Below are 16,508 nucleotides of genomic sequence, written 5' to 3' on the forward strand. Positions count from 1 at the left end.
CAGAGCTTCAAGTGGAAACATCAGTGATCTTCTCTAGTGATCAGACTTTTGGAAAACTCATATAACTGTAAGTCATGAGACTGATTTACGGCAAAATCCTAATTCAGTGATTTACTATTAGAAGTACAGTATACTGCTTACGCACAGGTAATCAGTGCATTTATACGAAGGACAGGAAAGATGTTAGGAAAGCCTACTTAGGGAACCCGTCATGAGGAGAAAGCAGTTTGCTGATTTTGTAGCTTTTATTTCTTTAACCAGCATTTACTGAATACCTAAAATGTTCTGGGTTACATGCCAGGTGCTGTTCAGAAAAAATAAAATAAGACAATTGTTTTGATTCATGGAGCATTTATACTATGTCAAATATTTTGCAAAAATGATCTCAGTATCTCATTTAATTATTACAAAATTGTGAAATGTTACAAGGCCCGCTTTAGCAAATGAGCAAGTTGAGGCTCAGAGAAATAAACCTGCACAATTACACAGCAGTAAGTAGCAGGACTAGGAATCAAATCCAGATCTATTTTTCTGCCAAACTCTATCTCTTTCCATCACATCATGCTGCTTTTATTTTATTTATTTTTATTTTTTTGCGGTACGCAGGCCTCTCACTGTTGTGGCCTCTCCCGCCACGGAGCACAGGCTCCAGATGCGCAGGCTCAGCGGCCATGGCTCACGGGCCTAGCCGCTCCGCGGCATGTGGAATCTTCCCGGACTGGGGCACGAACCCATGTCCCCTGCATCAGCAGGCGGACTCTCAACCACTGCGCTTCCAGGGAAGCCCCATCCATCTCTCTTCTGATATTACCCATCTAACCATGCATATTGTCTACCTTTTCCATTAGATCCTTTGATGTATTAGCAATAGATATTTTAAATTTCCTGTCTGATAGTTCCAATACCTGTGTTATATCTGAGTCTAGTCTATTAATTTCTTTGTCTCTTGAAATTGTGTTATATTTTTTCTTGCTTCCTTGTATGCCTTACATCTTGTGCAGTAGAGACCAAGGTAAATAGATTTTATGTATGAAAATATTCATACCACTTCTTCTGTTAGGACTTTAGTGTGGGGGAGGGGAGTTTGACTCAATCTAGTCAGAAATTTAAATGGATCGGGGGATGCTGATGCTAAGGTTACTCTCAGTGCACCATACGTTTCAAATTCCCATAGAATTACTTTGTGCTTATTGTAGTGGTTGGTTTGTCAGAGGGTTTTCCTCAGTATCCGAGGAAAAAAAAGTTTTCCTCAGCTTTAGGTCTTTGTTCCTATGCCTCAGACAGGTGTCCCTGCACTGTCCAGCCCCTCTTCCAGCAGTAGACTGCTATCAGCTATTGCTTAAAGATTCTTAGTCTCTGTTTTGGGAAGAGGAGGTGGGATGTTTACTGTGTTGCTCTGATTAAGCTTTAGTTTTAAGCAGGAATTATGTCCCTGGGTTGTACTGGTGGGGCCCTCTTGTGATCCTGCCCTGTTCCCAGCTGTAGAAGACCTCTAATGGTCTAGGACCAGGAGTGTTCTTGTACCTCCCTCAGAGGTAGAGAAGATTTCTCGGTTCCCTACCACCAGCTTCCATGTGTCTTCACCAACACCCTAAGTGCCACAGGGGTCACTGCCCTTCCCCCAGTAGCTTAGGACTTTTGTTTCTTAGGAAAAAAATAGGAGAGAAGGACGCAGACTGGTCTTCTTGACCTTCTTACTGTGGATGCTCTCCCCCTCTCCCAGATCCTAGGATGGCTTTCTTGGTACTCTCATCCTACCTTCACTGGTTTTGGTGAGCACCCCTTGAGATCTGTGGAGAAGAGCCTGAAAATGGCACTATTTCTCCTTGTGTCTGCCACTTGCAGGCATTCTGTATTTTCATGCTGGCCCCTATTTGGCCTTAAGCAATTTGTGAAAGTTTTTAGCAGAATTTTTCCTACCAGTTTGTGTGGCGTCTGGTAGCACCAGCCCCAGGTAAGCCCTAATTGCTCCTGTTTTGTCTCTCCTTGGAGGTACCTGTGCTTCCTAAGATTTTGGATTAGTTGGTTGCCCTGTGATCTCAACTTTCTGACGGTTTCATGAAAAATCATGATTTTTCAGATTATCTGGCTTTTTGTTATTGTCATTGTTTCTGTTGTAAGTTTGAGAGTGATGCTCTTTCCAGTTTTCTACACACTAAGTAGCATGAAAATTTCAAAAATCATCTCAGATTACTATGAAACATCAGGATGTCTGTTTCTGGCTTTCTTGCACTTACTCTTACTTCTGGTTCCATATCCAACTTTGGCACCTTTGGTTTTACAGTCCGTTGGTCCCATCTCCCAGCTTGATGGGCTCAGCATTCATGCATGGGTTTATTCACTTCCTTGGTTTCTATGTACCATCTTCCTCTGGTCTTATGCAAGAACTCCTGATTTCAGCACTTAGTTCTTATGTGTCCACCTCTGGGGACACAGTGGCAGGATGGCATCTCCTACAGCAATTCCTTTCCCAAACTTGGGGCAAGGAGTTGAACAATAAGGTAAAACCTTCCTAAAGTGCCTTGAACATTTTTTGCAAAAGTTTTAATTTAAACTAATATTTGATAAACTGTATCAGACATCTCTAATGATTCACCTAATACCTTAACTCTTATTTTTACTTCACCCATTGCCATAGCAGTCAGCTTTGGTAAGTGCAACTGACAGCACTTTTTCTCCACTGCACCATATATCTCCTATTTTTTGCCCATTATATTGATAAAATGGAAAGAAAATAAAAATATTTACCTACAGTTCCTCTCTTCCAACAAATCAAACTTTCAATTTTTCTGTGTCTCCACATAACCCTTGTTCATATATATACAATAATTTTAGGCAGTTGATTTAAGTTTGCATTCTGGTAGTGATTTTGTTTCTGAAGTTTACTTATTTGTTTTGCTTAATATGACATTATAATAATCTGTTCATGTTGCTAAATAGTCACTGTACTTTTCATTTAACAGGTGAATACTATTCTATGATAATTGTGTACCCTAATTTAATTACATGCCTGTTTAAGGTTTTTCTCAGAAATTTCAGTAATAAATATTGCCCTTGCAACCACCAATCTACTCTTTGTTTCTATGAGTTTGGCTTAGATTCCACATACAAGTGAGATCATACAGTATTTGTCCTTCTCTGACTTATTTCTCTTAGCATAAGCCCTCAAGGTATACACACATTGTCACAAATGACAGGATTTCCTTTTTTTATAGGCTGAATAATATTCCAGTATGTGCATGTGTGTGTGTATATGTATGTGATATGTATATATATATATATCACATCCTCTTTATCCTTTCCTCTGCTGACACTTAGATTGTTTCCAGGTCTTGGCTATTATGAATATCCTACAATGAACACGGAAGTGCAAATATCTCTCTGAGGTACTGATTTCATTTCCTTTGGATACACCCTCAGAAGTAGGATTGTTGTATCATATGGTAGTTCTATTTTTAATTTTTTGAGGAACCTCCATACTGTTTTCCACAGTGGCTGCATCAATTTACATTCCCAAAAATGGTGCACAAGGGTTCCCTTTTCTCCATATCCCCTCCAACACTTAACTTTCTGATAAGAGCCATTCTAATAGATGTGAGGCGATATCTCATTGTGATTTTGATTTGCATTTCCCTGATGATTAGTGATGTTGAGCACCTTTTCATGTACTTGTTAAACATTTGTATTCTTTGGGAAAATGTCTGTTTAGGTTCTTTGTCCATTTTTATTTGGATTATTTGGAGGTTTTTTTGGTACTGAATTGTATGAGTTCCTTATATGTTTTGTATATTAACTCCTTATTATTTATATGGTTCGTAAATGTTTTCTACCATTACATAGGTTGCCTTTTCATTTTGTTGACTGTTTCTTTTGCTATGCAGAAACTTTTTAGTTTGATGTAATGCCACTCATTTTTGCTGTTGTTGCTTGTGCTTTTTGTGTCATATCCAAAAAATCATTGCCAAGATCAATGTTGAGGAATTTTTCCAATGTTTTTTTCTAGTAGTTTTATGGTTTCAGGTATTGCATTTAAGCCTTTAATTCGAGTTATTTTTTGTGAGTAGTGTAAGATAGGGGTCCGATTTCTTTTTTTTTTTTTTTTTTTTTTGCAAGTGAATATCCAGTTTTCTCAACACCATTTGCTAAAGAGACTAATTTCTCCATTGGATATTCTTGGCTCTCTTGTCAAATATTAGTTGATTGTTTATGTGACGGTTTATTTCTGGGCTCTTGATTTTGTTCCATTTGTCTGTATGCCTGTTTTTGCCACTACTATACTGTTTTGAATACTATAGCTCTGTAATATAGTTTGAAATCAGGAAATGTGATGCCTCCAGCTATGTTCTTCTTTCTCAAGATTGCTTTGGCTCTTTGGGGTCTTTTACGGTTCCATACAAATTTTAGGATAGTTTTTTTCTCTTTCTGTGAAAAATGCCATTGGAATTTTGATGGAGATTGCATTGACTCTATAGATGGCTTTGGGTATTGTGGACATTTTAGCAATATTAATTCTTCCAATCCATAAACATGGGATATCTTCCCATTTATTTGCATCTTCTTCAGTTTCTTTCATCACAGTCTTATAGTTTTCAGCACACAGATCTTTCACCTCCTTTGTTAAATTTATTCTTAAGTATTTTCTTGTTTTTGATGCTATGCAAGTGAGATAGTTTTCATTACTTCTTTTTCAGACAGTTCGTTGTTACCATACAGAAATGCCACTGATTTTTGTACGGCTTCTTTCACTTGGCATAATGTTTTTAAGGTTCATTCATGTTGTAGCATATATCAATACTTCATTCCTTTTTATGGTCAAATAACATTCCATTATATGGATATACCATATTTTATTTATCTATTCATCAGTTGATGAATATTTGGGTTGTTTTCACCTTTTGGCTATTATCAATAATGCTGCTATAAACATTCATATGCAAGTTTCTGGATGGGCACATGTTTTCATTTCTCTTGGGTATATATCTAGGAGTGGAATTGCTGGGTCATGTGGTAACTCTATGTTTACTCATTTAAGGAACTGCCAGACTATTTTCCAAAATGGCTGCATACTATTTTACATTCCCACTAGCAGTGTATGAGTATATCTGACTTCTTTATTCTAGCCATCCTAGTAGGTGTGAAATGGTATCTCGTGTTTTTGATTTGCATTTCCCTCATGGCCGATGATATCCAGCACTGTTTCTTGTGCTTATTGGCCATTTATATAACTTCTTTGGAGAAATGTCTATTCAGATTATTTGCTCAGTTTTTAATTGGGTTATTTGTCTTTTTGTTACTGAGTAGTAAGAGTTCTTTACCTATTCTAGATACAAGCCCCTTATCAGATATGTGATTTGCTAAACATGTACAGCATTTTATTTGCATGTTTTGGTAACTCTCTACATGATCACAGTCTTCTTTTAGACACATTTCCTGCATTCAAGTTAACGTCAAAATGCTTTATAATTAAATCCTTCAAATTAAATGCATTGGGTACACATTCAGTATCATGCCTTCCCTCATCAACATTTCTATTAGATTCACAATACTGTATGCACCAACACATGGAGGTGTTGTATAGTAGTGGTTTTGCAGGGGAGAGGGAGAGCTCTAGAGGTAGACAGCCTGGGTTCTAACACTGCCTCCACCACTTACTAGCTGTGGTACTTGGGATATTACTTCCTCACTAAGGTTTAATTTCCTCATCTGTAAAATGAGGCTAATGATAATATATACTACATAATAATGTAATAGTGATTAAACTAGGCTAATGTGGTAACAACTTGACCATAAGTTCAGACAAAAATAGTGGTAGCTATTATGTATATTATTGTTGTTATTATTGTGTTTAATCTGTTCCAAGTAATCTAAAGATTTTATGTATATCATTTAATTTAATGCTCAGAACAATTATATGAAGTTGATATCATCATAAATATTTTCCTTTTCTTAATATGCAGACACAATCTTAAAATATTATTATTAATAGCCATAAAACACCACACTCGGTAACTATTGCCTACCTAAGTATAATTACTGGTTTAGAATATTTGTAAGACAAATTTAAATTTTAATTCTCAAAGTCCCGGTTTGTTTACCTAGTCTTGTGGATTCATTATTTAAATATAGTGTGACTTAAAGGAATACTTCACTTGTTTAATAAAGAATATTGACAGAGTTTGTTTTGGCTTCCTATTAAATTCTTTAGCAAACATTCACATTTTTATTTGAATAGATTTTTGTAGTCTTTCCTCAAACATGTTTTAATGATTTATATTCACTCATCACATTAATGAAAGAAATGTTGAATGGTTAATTTAAATGTTTATTTTTAAAAGTGACCAGAGGAAAAAATTTCGGGAGATGGAAATTTTGGAACAGCACATATTTAAAGAGAAAGAAGGAAAAAGCTTTGTGGTATTAAATTCCACTGTCCCTGAAAACAGTCATCAAGCCTTTTATATTTGCTCAATTTATAATTTATAGATGGCACTGGAGTGCCAATTATAAAAAAATATTTTGGAGGACTGCTGGAAGTTTGTAAAGGCAGCTTTTGTTAACAGATGCATTTATGTATAGGCTTTTTGGCCTTTGATAAACAGTGTATATGCTCAGATTCAACATTTATTTGAGCACTAAACATAGGTGAATGCTATCACAACACTGATACTTCATTTATTCCTAATAACAATGCATAGAGGTAGGTTTTATTATTACTCCTATTTATATAGAATAGGAAACAGAAGTTCAAAGAGGTTGCATGTCTTGACAAAAGTTCTTCAGCTTTAAATATTTAAGAAAAATCTATTCTATTGCTTTTCCACCAGGAGGTGATAAAGTCTTAATCAGTGAGGAGAGTGGGCTTTTTTTTTTTTTTTTTTTCCCATCTTTCCAGGAATTCTTCCTTTAGGAAAGTCTCTTTCATCCCCAAATAATCTGATCATTTTCTCTCTGAAGTACTATAGCAGTAGTTCTTCAAGCATGATCCTGGATCAGCAACAGTGTAGAATTACCAGGCAACTTGTTAAAAATGCAAATAACCCAGACCTACCAAACAAGCCCTCCTGATGATTCTGATGCACGCTGAAGTTTGACAATCGTCACTCTACAGAAATTGCTCTCTAAATGGTCTGTCATTCTTAATTCCAAATCTACCAGTGAGCTTAGTCCTCATGAAACTTTACTCTGTGGTGGCATTTAATAGAATTCACCACTGTCTCAATCTTAAAACTGTATTGTTTTCTAGAACATGGTGTTACCTGATCACCCATTCTGATACACCCTCACTACCTCTCCTCTTTATTCCTATATGAGATTTCCTAAGGTTCCTAAATTCTCTTTTCACCTCTTTAAGCTTTTGATTGTTCATTTCTTCAATTCCCACAGACCCAAACATCACACATATACTGCTGACTTCCAAATACCTAGACCTCTATTCCCTAGACCTTTCCATTAGTTGAATTATTTAGTCATTATCTCAATATATATTTGATACTGTGCAGTGGTCATAGTCAAACACCGTTTGTTGGGGATACCACAGGAAAAGAGATAAACACAGCCCTTGCCCTAGGGAGCAGATAATTAAAATTTGTAAATGCCTGTAGAACATTAAAACTTGATGTTCTTTAGATTTTATCTCAACACAATCTGATTGATTAAAATCACCTTCCTCGCTAAACTTAATCTTCCTTTTGAGTCTCATCGCAGTTAAAAGTGTCGTCAGTCTCACTGAAACTGTAACTGACTCCCTTTCCTTATCCCACATACATAGATACAACCAACCTTCCCCCAGCAAGTCTTTTGCTTCTTTAAAAACATGTCTCACAAGCATCCCCCTTCCTCGTAGCCAATGTCTTGGGTCCTGTTCTGATCTATAATGTAATAGATCGTAGTATAAATTATACTGCAGTAGATTCCTACCTTTTTTCCCTATTCTTTTTCCCATTCAATTTTTCTTTCAGAGTTGTCTGACATTATTTCCCTAAGATTAGATATTTTGTCATATCCTTGCCCTGCGTAAAAACACACAAATAACAAACAACACACTTCAATGGCTCCCAATTGCCCACAAAGACCAAACTCTTAAATAAACCATTCAAAATCCATCTAAATGTGCCTTCAACTTCCCTTTCCAACTACATGCCTCCACCTCCTTGGGCTACTTCACCAATGTGGCATCCACTGTCACTCTGCTATGGCTCTCCTGAGCTATGTCCCTCTGTGGAGTGACTTTATCAACAACTTCTTCCTCGGGCAACATCTCACATCAGCACGCAGCTCTAATGTTACCTTTTCTGGGCACATTTCCCACCCCTCCTAACAACCTTGCTCACAAACCAGACAAAAGTAATAGCTTCCTCTTTAATGCTCCTAGAATACTTTGTTGATGGCATTAATAATGCCCCACTGGATTTTAAACAACTTCAGACTGAGGATTATATTAGTTCATATGTGGATGCCTGGCATCCAGTTCAGTGCTTGGCACGTAAGTAGGTGTTTAATAAATAGAGGTGGAATTGATCTGACCCAACTTTAATACTTTTGGTTTCCATGTTGCAGCCATCTGGAAGCAGAAAATATTTAAAGGAATATAGTCCTACCTTGTAGATGCAGGCACACTGAAAGTAAGAAGTGGTAGAGCTGACAAGGAAAACAATCTTATAAGCACAGTCCTCATAAGCAAGTAGTTGTGGTCTCCTGGATGATGGCACATATAATCATAGCCCTGTGTCGTGATGCCTGTTAATCATAAAGAGATTAAATCACATTTTGAACTGTTTAAGGATTAGGGAAATAAACTGTTTTGTTAAACAAATATTTTAATACAAATATCAGGATTTTAAAATTATACTTATATCATTAAGGACTGGGTTCAGCAAATAAATAAAACACCACTGAAAACTATGGGATCTAATTTCCTTGTCTCACATCCGTCTGACACTGCAGATGGGGCTGATGTGCCACACTGAGTCCACGGAGAGAGGGGCTGAGGCTCCATGTGTCCTGTTGCTGTGCTTTACAGGGCCTGCACTCCCAAAGCAGCCAAGCATAGCAGTGTTGGAGCCCCAGCAATTATGTCCACATTCCAGGGCTTTCCCTTTCAGGCTTCCCAGAAGTTGCCACACCACCTCTGCTTATATGCTACTGTCCAGAATTTAGCAAATGACCACACCTTGCTACAAGGAAGCTGAGAAATGTAGTTTTTATTCCAAGGGTCATGAGTCCAACCAAAGATTATGGGTTCTAATACTAAGGAGAAGAAGAAATGGAGGTTGCAAAACAACCAGTCTCCTTTTAACCAGTATTTTAAGCTTCTATTTTCTGAAGCATTCACCTATATTAAGTTTCACATTCTCATTCTCCAATAATGACCCATAAAGGAAGCATCACTGTATTTGAAAGATTAGTGCCCCTCCCACATCTGCATTTACAAAGTGTCAAAATAGACAACAACTTTGAGACCATGCACTCCACTGAAAGTCTGTTATCAGTTCACAAAAATAAGATCAAAAACAAAATAAACACTTAAAAACTTACAGTAATTTGATATTTCTGTGACATGCAAGCCCACGATCAGTAGTATACTCATCTCGTTGAACAGAGTGTAAACCAGTTTGGGTGTCATCTAATTCACCTGGTAAGTCACATGTGGCACAAGCTGAGTGCATGTCATGTACACCAGGACCATATGTCAATCCGAAATGGGTTGACATTCAAAAGAATAATCTTGCACAAAGAGTTTGAAACACTGGGGCCAGAACTTGGGGTTCCTGACCTCTGGCTCAGCACTGGCTGCTTTGGTCCTTTGTTGCTCTCAGATGCTGACACTGATGTCACCAGCCCACATCTCTGACCACCTGAAGGGCTCCAGAGCCATTCCCTAACCACAGCTCTAAACCAACTGTAGGTGCTTCTGAGATCTGATTGGCTTCTTTGTGTCTGAACTCCAGTGTTCATGGGACGGGCCCTGTACACATGGGTTCCAAGGGCCGTTTCACCCCCAGCATTTGCCTCCGCTCCTACCTTACCCTCAATACTATTCTGGATCCTGCTCCGAACTGAATAAACTATAGAAAACTATGAGTCTATCTCTCATCGAGCTCTGAAAATCTCCATTATCTAAATGCCACTACTGCAGTGCTCCCGCTTCCTCAACACACACACACACACACACACACACACACACACACACACACACACACACAGATACAGAAAGCAATTTAGATCCAACCCACTCTCGTTTGAATCAGTGATCAATGGTCACCCCTTACTGGTCTGACAAAGTTTCTGAACGACCGATTCACTGAGTTATTGTTGTATTTTTTAAAAAGATTAGTTTTGGTGATTGTTCACACCAGTAGTTTTCACAAATGACTGGAGAGGGCAGCTCAGTTATCAATTTCCCATGTGATTCACATTTCAGATGCTGAAGCAATTCTCCAGCACTCAGCATTTAAGATGTGGATGGATGAGCTTTCCTTTAAACACACTTTACAGCCTTTTCTATTTCTGCAGGTGTATGCCCTGGCCCTGCCTCTACTTCTGCTGGTGAAAAGGCTCTTTACAAACCTTCTCCACCCTGGTAAAAGATATATACCTGATGGTTTCCTGCAATTGGTAATTTGGCAAATTGATTGTCAAAGAATTGATCTGGAGCCATCACCAAGTGCCACATACTACCGTACTTATGTTTCCATTCACGTAGCAGATGATTTTAGCAGCTGGAAGTGAACTTTGGGGGAAAAAATGGTCTCTACCAACATTACTGTTTTTACATGTACTTATGGTGCCAAACAACATCAAAAAAACGATCACCTCCACACCACCTCCACCCAGAAATGCTGTTTCCTGTGGGATTCTTTCCTTGTGCCGCAATGAAGAGCCACAACAGTTTGTGTGTGGATGTGGGGTTGGGAGCTACCTGCACAGCACTTTACCATTTTAAAGCACTTTCAAATATACTGTCTCATCTGATCCACAATCAGTTAATGTGTTTGCCAGGGTCCACATTACTCTATTTCTTGGATGAGGAAACAGAGGCGCCTAAAAGTTAAAGAACTTCCCTCAAAGTCATATAGGCAGTAAGTTAAAGGATCTGTACCAGAAACAACCTCTCAACTCTTAGTCCTTCACTTGACCCTGACTCCTATTTGGGCATTTTTCTAAAAAACTTCTGCATGAAAGAATACCAGCCAAATATTTTCACCTTCATTTCCTTTAGGTATTATCATTGGTTTGCCTCTGACCGTGCTTTTCCTGCCCTATTAATACAGTTAATTTATTTTTGATTTTTCACACAGTTCATTTAGCTATAAACTACTGAAGGTAAAGGCCAGGTCTTCTCCACGATCAGTATAGCTCATGACATACGTCTCCTGGCACTCAAGGATCCCCATTTAGCTTCTCTCTTTGGCCAGAGCCTTCCTTAGGTGCTTTGAATCTGTCCAGTGAGCATTAACCAATCAAGTGGCTTCTAAAGTTCTGGCAGGACTTCTAAGACCTCCTCACACATAAGTTCAGGAAAGAAAATAGTAAGCCAAGCTATTTTAAACAATAAATGCAACTATTCTAAGAACAGACAGCACAAAGGTTTTTCTAGTCTCTTCGAAGACCAGAACTACAGATCAATGTGTGATGTCCATCATCTCTCTTAAAAAAGAGGAGATTTAGAGTTTTCTTCTCTTAACTATACTTCTCATCTGGAAAATTTGAGCGTACTGGTGTTGAACCAACTATCCTAAATGGTATTACAATATACTGTTCAGTGAGAAAGTAAAATGCAAGAGTGTGTTGGGAAAAGAACTTAACAAGAAGGCTGCAACCACTTTAGAAGTGTAAAACTCTGTCCAAAGGGGAGTTGGGACACTAAAACTTCCATCAAAGCACATGAAAATGACATCAGAGGTCTGTTATCCCCTCATAAACGAACCGGCCCCGGGCAAGGACGTTCAAGCACAACCCTTGTCAAACCCATAACAAAGTTTGACATCTGTTAAATCATTAAAGGTATAAATAAAATGTTAACCAAGACAGAGAAGGAAGGGAGAGTGCTGATAGCATCTATTAGGACTAAAAGTAAAAGGCCAGAAAAGACATGATTAATTCCTGGATTTTGGAATATCACTATAGCTTGTTGGCTAAACCTTCCCAAGTTCCAAGTCACTGGAAACTACTCTGGCAATAAAACCACTATGGAGATCTGTAATAGATGGATTTAGGGCTTTTAACACTGATACAGCTGTTTCCACAATAAGTGGAGATCCTTTGGCTCGTCACATCCTCATTTTCCTCCAGACACCTTGTTTCAATTCCATGGAATGTAATTCTCCCTGACCTCAAAGAGAACTTTGTCCTTGAATCAGCTCCGTAAAAGCAAAAACCAAATATTGGCCTATAGTACTCATCTTAGTTTTTATACCTGATTAAACAGTGCATTCTATTTTCTCTGTCCTTTTGAGTCTGGAGCATACTAGCCTTGGACATTCCCTTATACAGAAAAGAGTGGGGTTTCCCTTCAAAACTTGTAACAGAGGAAAATCAAATTTACTTCTATTTTCCTGGGGAAAAAATACTATATTCTCCAGATTCCTTTGCAGGTACAAGGGGCTTTGGGATTGCTTTCCGGTGTGAACAGAGGTCATAAGTGTCACTTCAAAGCTGAGGTCATTAAGAATAGGTGTGCTTCCCCCATACATTCTTCTGTTTCCACGGCAAACTTAGAAGTCAAGTTCCAAATGGCATAGCTACAAGGAGTCAGCCTGGGTGCCTGAGTCACCAACTGGAGGAAAGATGCCACCTGACCCATGTGGGCCTCTTAAGTAAGTGAGAAGTAAACTAGTATTGGGTTATTCCACTGTTATTCCAAGGATTGTATGATATAGCAGTTAGCATTACTTTCCATGACTAACACGTAACTTCTACAATGTTGAAATTTTCTAAAATAAATAAGCCTGAAACTTATATGATAAATGCACCACAAACCGATGGGGATGAATGTGCGTTCAAGTGAACTCAAGGAAACCTAACTGGCCTGAAGGGGACCAGCAACCAGCCTTCACATGTGGGTACATGGGTACTTCCTGCAGCTACAAGGAGAGGTGCACAGGAAGTACCATTCCATACCTTTGGGCCTGCCAGTCAAAGAGGGGACTTTTAGAAGGAATGGCCAGAGTGCATTAGCTCACTTTTACGGCTGTGTGGGTGAAGGCAGCGAAGGAAGAACCAGAAGAATCCACAGCAGGAAGAAAAGACAAGTGATCTGGACCATCCCAGCCCAACCCGACACAGGCAAGAAGGAAGCACTTTAGCAGGGCCTCCAACATCTAACACCCAAGCATGTATGCAGGCCCAGCAATGGGAAGCTGGGGTGACTGTGGAGATAGTATCAGTAACCAAGGCAACAGGCAAGTTTAGCAACTTGGTGGCTGCAAGCAATAGTAGCACAAGCTCTAGAAGCACCAGTTTTCCAGGTAGGAAATGCAGGAGTGCTGTACCAGCTGGCCCAGGCTGAGGCTCTGGGTGGGCCACAGCATGAAGGGCTGCTTGGAGGAGTTCCAGTTAAAGGTAAGCATAGAGGACGGAGGGATGGGCTGGGCTGTAGGCTCAGTGACCCAATTGATAGAGGAAGCAAGGAAATGCCTTATTGTGAGAATTTACTGTATCCTTCTCTCACAGCATTGTTCTAGAAAACAGTCTACTGGTCCTGCCTTCAGCCTTAATTCTGGAATCCATTAAAACCAGCAGAGGAATTCAGATTCATATACTTTAACAGAGTATAGCTGCCTTCTCACTCCTTCTTTCCCTTCCCCTGAGAGAGCTTCAGAGAGTGGGCAAACGTGGCCACGAAATCCATGCCACAGGAACAGGTAGGCCTCTCTAAACCCCTTCCCAGGGCCAGGTGGACCCCACTGCTGGCTGCACACCACACTGCTCGATACCCACTATGCACCTAATTAGCTGGGAAAAAATCCATCACAAAAAGCCATCATAAAGGCTGCTTCCCTTCTGCCATATTCTGTGCATTTGCTAAGGAGAGAAGCTAGAGATTTATTCTGGATCATTTGGCCTGTACACCACAAACAACAAGCACAAGTGTGCTTCTTGGCATCTTAGTCTTGGGGTCACCTCAACCTGAAACAAATGATCTGCTGTTCCAAATTCAGTCAATGCAGAAACACCATGACATTTTTGACCTTGGGAGGCTTACAATCTTGTAGAACAGGTCACACATGCACATATACACCTTCATTCTTTTCTAAGATACAACTAACTTGGAAAATACAAAGACTTAGATACACTAGATTGATATTTAACCCGTTATCAACCTGCAAGCTTTAGCAGGAGAAAGGTGAGAGTTTCCAACTGCCTGGATAGTCTTAGGTGGTGGATCCAGGACAGAGAACCTGTCTCCATAAAACCTAGAGCCACTACTGGATTCTTCGCAAGTACTCAGTTTAGAAGCTCTACACAGTAAGAGGCAGGGTGAGGGAGGATGCGGGAAAGGGGAGGCTCACCTTGTATTTAGCTCCTGCCCCAAATCCTCAATACTTACGAGATTACTGACTTTCTATAGTCGCCTGCACAACTGTAGTGCTCTTTTCCCCTCCAAAAAAATACTCAAGAGATCTATCTGCCTTCTCCTGGAACTCATTCATGGAATGACTCACCTCATTATCAAGGTCATCCAGACAGTTGCCATCCCCACTGGTGACTAGGAGTGGCGCTGCTGAATAGAACCCACCTGGGGACCTGCAGCCTCAGGGACTGACGCCCTTTTACACTTGCTGGTTTAAGACAAGGTCCATCTTACCAATAACCCCTTCTCTCCCCAGAAAAATACTACAGGTAAGTAGGGAGAGTAAAGGACCTCAGGGATCTTGCTCATATAACTGTACTGACAGGTCTTCAAGTCTAAAGCCTGGCATTCTCATTTGCTCTGAGGCCCAAAGGTAGAAGTGGCATTGAATGCTGTGTAGCTGTGGAAAAGGAGAAAGGAAACTAACATTTGTGTTATGTGAAGGAAAATAAAAACAGCAACAGCCTCACACCAAGAATTTCTTAGTGTCAGGATGTAGAAAACTATCTCCTATAAGCCGATGGGATAAACTGTCTCCACTTTATAAAGAAAACTGGGTCTCAGAGAGAGACATTAAATGCCTTGCCAAGGGTTACAGCAGAACCCTAAGTGCAAAAGCCAGTACTGAATTCAGCTGTCTCTGATTCCAAAGTTCCTTCCAGATGCTAAACTGCCTCTATGCAGAGAAGCAGCTTTTAGCCTAACTGTAACAAAGTAAAAACAACCCAAGAAGAGCATCTGAATGTGTTGGAACTTGGGAGGCAGGGAGGGGAAGGGCAGTTGATCTCCCAAATGGAACAGCTGCTGCTGCTAGCATCGTTACTATTATCATCATTATCATTTTAGGGAACTATTGCTTACTATAAGGAACTGATTAGATTTCTCCCTGTGTACTATAAGGATCTTGTTTTGCTCTTTACTCTTGCTGCTAGGAAGCTTGGAGACAAATCCAAAGTTCCTGTTTAATAACTGTGTAGTACTCCACATGCGTATCAGAGTTATTGTCTTCTTATCTTGATTCTGGATTGTGATTTCTATTTTACTTGGTTCTAACCTTTACTTGCCATTTATATATTTACTCATTATATATATTCTCATGAGACTCCTCAAAACTTTAGTGGAATAACATTTAGTAGGCATGACATTAATTTAAAAAATAATTTACCTGGGTACAGCTTTCATCTGTAGCATCACACACATTCTTTAGTCCTTTGAATTATATTGCTAAAATATCTGAAAAAAAATCAAGATACCATCTGGTGCCTTTGGAAAGACAGTGGTAATCAGGTCTTTGATCTGCTCTGCACATGGACTGGGAGAGGGAAAGAGGACCAAATCTCCCTGACACAGACAATCATTTGCTTTATTAAACAAGTGTCTTATATTACACACAGAGTAGTGCACTATTTGGATGCACAAGAAAAAATTATGGAAAGTAGATACTGAGCATACTGAGCACTTTGGGTTTTGAAACATTAACATCACAGCTGTTTCTAATAATTTTTCTCTAACTGCAAGCTTATTTCCACAACATGTACTAATGTAACCGTAACTGCCCCAAAATGTTTTTCATTTTTTCAAATGAAGTCTTCTTAGAAATAACTATGCAACTGAAAGCCCATAGCCATCTTAGCTCACTACCCCCATATACAGGTTATTTTGTATTTATTTTTTCCTCTGCTATATGATTCAAGATGGGACAGTTTGCAACAGTTGACCTACTTACAAACTTGTGAAATGTGCCCTTCTAAACAACAAAACAAACAGCAACAAAAACCCAAGAGAACCTCACTAATGAGAAAAGTCAAGAAAGTTCATCAGTAGTGTGCCCTGCAGTTATAAATGGAAATGACAACGAGAAGCTCATTCCTCGCCCACTATCTGGCGCACTGATAATGGTAACAGGTCACGGGAACTGGCCTGGCAACTACGCGCT

The 16,508-nt window shown here is 39.3% G+C and overlaps 1 long non-coding RNA gene across 1 annotated transcript in view; it reads right to left on the reverse strand.

Moving 5' to 3' along the window:
- Nucleotides 1-8,729, reverse strand: part of LOC112392170 (uncharacterized) — a 108,917-nt gene extending 100,188 nt beyond the window's left edge. Inside the window, exon 1 of the long non-coding RNA XR_003001637.1 lies at nt 8,598-8,729. This is a non-coding gene — a long non-coding RNA (uncharacterized LOC112392170). The remainder of the gene's footprint in view (nt 1-8,597) is intronic.
- Nucleotides 8,730-16,508: the final 7,779 nt, after the last annotated feature.

The sequence above is a fragment of the Neophocaena asiaeorientalis genome, unplaced genomic scaffold (assembly GCF_003031525.2).
Source record: "Neophocaena asiaeorientalis asiaeorientalis breed wild unplaced genomic scaffold, Neophocaena_asiaeorientalis_V1.1 scaffold248, whole genome shotgun sequence".
NCBI classification, from domain to species: domain Eukaryota; kingdom Metazoa; phylum Chordata; class Mammalia; order Artiodactyla; family Phocoenidae; genus Neophocaena; species Neophocaena asiaeorientalis.